Source organism: Rhododendron vialii, chromosome 12a (genome assembly GCF_030253575.1).
Source record: "Rhododendron vialii isolate Sample 1 chromosome 12a, ASM3025357v1".
Taxonomy (NCBI): Eukaryota; Viridiplantae; Streptophyta; class Magnoliopsida; order Ericales; family Ericaceae; genus Rhododendron; species Rhododendron vialii.
This window is the reverse complement of record NC_080568.1, coordinates 27,424,718-27,429,678: the sequence shown is the minus strand read 5'-3', so window position 1 is coordinate 27,429,678 and position 4,961 is coordinate 27,424,718. Positions and strand designations below refer to the sequence as shown.

The following is a 4,961-nucleotide window of genomic DNA, read 5'->3' as shown; positions in this document are numbered from 1 at the left end:
TTGTTACGGGTGAAAATAACAGCGTTACGCAAATTTACGTGCGTATCGGTCGTTACGGCCATTACGTATTGCGTAAAGACTGGTACACCCCGTTACAGGGCTGTTACACACCGTTACACTTGCTAGTCCTTGAAAAATTCATGAGTGCGGTATCCGATTCCCGTTACACATTGACCAATACTCCCGACGTGACCGGTCGCGACCGATACCACGATTTAAAACCATACACCCTCCCCACTTTCCCACTACAAATTTATGGACTACCCTACACAAGAAAAGAAACTTATTTTTTCCTCCGCCTCTGCAACTTCTTGCAATAGAAATCCATTCAATTTCAACCCAAATGGCTTGGTTCTGGAATCGAGATAATGACAATGAGATGGCTACAACGACAGCAGCGAAGGTCATCAAATGTACATGTGACCGTTGGAGATGGAGCTGTTGGGAAGACTTGCCTTCTGATATCCTACACCGGCAATACATTCCCAACTGTATTTCATTTTCTTCTCTCTATTTAAACTATTTGTTTCCATCCTTTGGTTTGATGATTTTAATGATTTTTGGAGCTGTTGGGTTTAATGATTTTTTTTTTTTTTTTGGTTGATGCTAGGATTATGTTCCAACTGTTTTTGACAACTTCAGTGCCAATGTTATAGTTGATGGACAGACTGTAAATCTGGGCCTCTGGGATACTGCTGGTATCATCCCCCCTCCCCCTCTCTTTGTATATATGTATGTATATCTATTAAACGTACAATTAATGGGTATATGCGCTATTTTAGTTTTTCTACTGCAAATGTCATTTATTTTCATTGTTCTGTGGGGTTTATGCAAGACCTCAACCATTGTTTGATGAATGGTCAAAGTGAAAGGCAAAACATGGTGGTGAAACTACATGAGAGCTCATCAAGTCCATAGAAATGCATATTATTTTGTGTGCGTGTAAAAGATCAAAATTTTCAACATTGGTATCGCTACGAGGACGTGGGAAAGGACAGGAAAATCTGAATCTAGGAAAGAGATTCCTTGAGAGAAGCTTCCATAGGAAAAGACTTCAGATTCTCCGGTTAGAAACTTGACCATGATTTGTTGGTCCATTTCAGCTCTTCAACTTTTCTTTTATTGGCAGCCAAATAAAGCATGATCACTTTTGTATGCATAGCTTGAAAAGACTGAAATCTGACATGGGGTCATTTGAAACTTGAAGGAAAATTAGTCAAGCACCATTTTTATCTGAAACTCCTCTTCTACGCTAATAATATTTCTTTGGTACAAAATTTTTTCAGTCTACTCATTCTGTTTTATTCTACTATGTTCATTATTTATGAAGCACTATGTTAAGTTGACGGATATCACTCTAGGAAATTCGTTCGTATTATGCTCCTCCGTGGATGAAGATGATATTCATTGCTTTTCAATAGTCCGTGGATAGAAAGATCATATCCTATCCCATAGATAAATAAGAGAAGAATAACAACAAAGTTGAAGTTAATCGGGCATCTTTGATTGGTTCCTAGACAAAATTGTTTAGTTATCATGACTGCAATGAATGGCAACTCCTAGTATTAGTCTGTTTTGAATTCTTTATGCAGGCCAAGAGGACTATAACAGGCTGAGGCCTCTTAGTTATAGAGGAGCTGATGTCTTCCTCCTTCTGCCTTTTCTCTGATAAGTATGACTAGCTTTGAGAATATTTCAAAGAAAGTATGCTTCTTTTTCGTTTATCTTTCAATTTAACCCATCTTAGGTGGGTTTATCTTTTGATTATCAGGTCAATATCCCTTAACTTATCTAATCACATCTTTATGTCTCCTTTGTTTTGCATGTTAGGTTGGAGTAGTGGGTCCCTGAGCTAAGGCATTATGCTCCATTAGTGCCCGTTGTTCTTGAGAGCACCAAAATGGGTAACTATGCTTTCATCCTACTTGATTTCACTGCTTCTGTAAATATTTGTGATGGATGGTGTGTGTCTCTTGCTTTTCAAAGAAGTTTCCAAAGGTGATTGTCAGTTGACCAATTTTTTTTTCTTTTCTTCTGGAAGAACTAGTGAAAAGTGATGAATTGTCTCCTCCCCCTCCTCCCCTTCTTTTCTCCGGAGGAGTGATAAAGACCCTTTTTTCCCTCCTTTTCTTTCTTTTGCCTTGTGAAAACTAAGTGAAGAAACTTTAATTGCATTATATGATAGTCAGTATTAGTTTATTTGTGCACATGTGTACATACTCTAAACCAAGTACATCTGAAATTTAGGCTTTCGGAGTTGAGTTTGACACTTTGACATCTGTTTCGCTGAGAAACTGAATTAGGACAAAAATAGGTTGCTTATGAACCTTTGAGTCAGAGTAGTCATTGGGGACTTATGTAATGTTATGTGACTTCTCTCTATCTATCTGCCATCTTCATCGTCTGGTGTCTAAAATTGTCCCCTCAAAAGGCAGATTTGAGAGAAGATAAGCAGCTCCAAATGGATTATCCTGGCGCTTGTACCATTTCTACAGCACAGGTATGCACTTTGCATTTGGAAGAACCTTGAAGTGTTTGTCATGTTTAGTATGCAATGACCTTAAAATGAAGTGCTAATATGATAGTATTAAAAAAATGTCTTGGAGTTAAATTTGGCATTGTTGATTTGTCCAAGAAGAAGAATTAAACTGACTTCATTACTTGTACCATGAAGTAAACTACTTCACTACTCTTCTATGTTACAAGAAAAATTAAAGCACAACAACTATGGAGTAACAATTATCCCCATTCCCAAGAAATGGATTCCCTCTTCAAGCCCCTTGTACTGAATAGCAAAAATCAGTGGGCTCCATCAGTTGCTGGCCATTGGATTGTCCTTTTTTCGCTTCTTGTTTAATGCTAAACGTATTAAACCACATGTTTGGATCCAGGTTATTTGGAGAGTTTAACTTTTTTCTTCCTTATGATCACAGGGTGAAGAACTAAAGAAGCAAATAGGAGCAATGGCATATCTAGAATACAGCTCCAAAACACAGCAGGTTCGTATCATCTCTCTATGCATATGTAGTTACTGACGCACAAATCTTCCTTGAGGACTGACTCTACATTTGGCATACTGAAAGAGACCATCAAATATTGATATCACTAAGTAGTCCATTGGCAGATTGCCTTAAATAGTGCCCAACCCAGATTAGTGTGTTTACTTTTCTAGATTATATAGTTATCCATATTTTACATTACCAGCTTTAGTCAGCATAAAATCAGTGAAAAAAGTGACTTGTAGTCGAGGCAAGCTTTGTGCAGGGAAAAATTCTACTGTAAATGGCCTGAAATCAATGAACTAAAACAGGATCAAAGAAACAAGTTCACTGGTACTAATAAGTTTTTGTAGAGTCCTCTCTTCAAGTTGTTCTTATTTGCACCCTGGTCTCAAGCATTGTGCTTCAGCTTATTATTTACGGGAAAGGAGCTGACCAATTATTTTTGATTGGTCATAAGTAAATGTATAAATCCCCGAGTAACTAGATATATTTATACTTCCAATTTGCTCTTGCTTCACGAGTTTCTCAATTAGCAGTCAAATCATCATTCGGACTGTCTGAAGAAAACAGAATATCCGGAAAATCCTATTAGATTGTTAACCAACAACTCATCCAATAGCACAAGCTGTGGGAGAGAGGGATAGCTTTATTATTCATAATTTCAACACGCTATCTCATGTGTAGCTAGACTCTCCATAAGCGGGCTAAACAAGTGCGGATGTTTTGATCATTTGGTAGGTGGTGATGTTCAAATAAAGGATCTATAATCTGGCTCTTATACCATATGCATTATATTGTTTACCACCAAATCATCTAAATCTAAAAGCTTAAGCAGTTAGAGGGATGAGAAACTTTTTCTCGACAAATCCTTTATGTGACAAAATTAGAGGGAATTGAGTCCAGTTTAAACATATCTTTTTCCCTTTCAAAGTGCAGAATGTGAAGGCTGTCTTTGATGCTGCAATCAAGGTGTTTCTCTAGCCTCCAAGGCTCCAAAGCCCAAGAGACAGAAGAAAAAACAGAAAATTTGCCACATACTTTGACCATGCCAACAAATCATTGGGACTGTGGACCATTAATTGCCGAGATGGACGGTGAAAGTGAGCGGTGGGCGTCGCACCGCTATGGATATGATAGTACACACATGCCATCTAATTTTGTACTCACACTTGTCATACCAAAAAGATGTGATCCTTCGCATGGCTTAAATTTTTTAGAAAGTTGCACTTTTTTTTTTCTAGATCGAAAGAGATACTCTAGCCTAGATTTCAAAAAGAAACATAGATTACTAACCACTGGCGGAACCTTTTAAGGTAGAGGACGCCTGGGTAGTACTCACAATTTGCAAACTTAGAGGACTGTTTATTTGTTATGTCACATCTGTTTTGATACAAATGTTAAGGGCTCTCAATTTGCTTCTGATAAGCATTCCCATAATCAATTCTGTCACTACGATGGCAGATTTCTCAGAGAATTTTGTGTCCTCATGTTCTTGAATACGACTCCTTCCAGTTTCAATCTGCCACTCTCATCCAGTTTTCAACATTTGTGTAGCAATCAAGCTGGTTTTTGACTGCTGCGAGATTAACGGTTTAGATTATCTTTATGACTTTATCATCTTTACGAACCCGGGACGGACCATAATGCTGAAGCCAAATTCCTTCTTTTTTCTTTCAATCAAGACATTTGTTGTATCCTCTCATCTATTTGCACTTAAAATATGTTAGCATACAAAACACAACACTAGCAAAATACATCTCATCCAGTACTATGTTATTTGAGAGTTTACAAGTTTCACAGGACCACTGCAAAAGACCAAAATGGGCCTTTAAACATTGATAAAAAGTTGCACCTTCCACCACAGTTTTAGGTAGTGGTTTTCTGTTACTGCACCACCAGATGCCTCCGAACACTCCCACCTCCGGCAACTCACTCCACTCTTTCAACCACGATTATAAG

At 37.9% G+C, this 4,961-nt stretch overlaps 1 pseudogene; it reads left to right on the top strand.

Annotated features, from left to right (window-relative positions):
- The first annotated feature begins 339 nt into the window (after positions 1-339).
- On the top strand, positions 340-4,262 carry LOC131311375 (rac-like GTP-binding protein RAC2; annotated as a pseudogene).
- Positions 4,263-4,961: the final 699 nt, after the last annotated feature.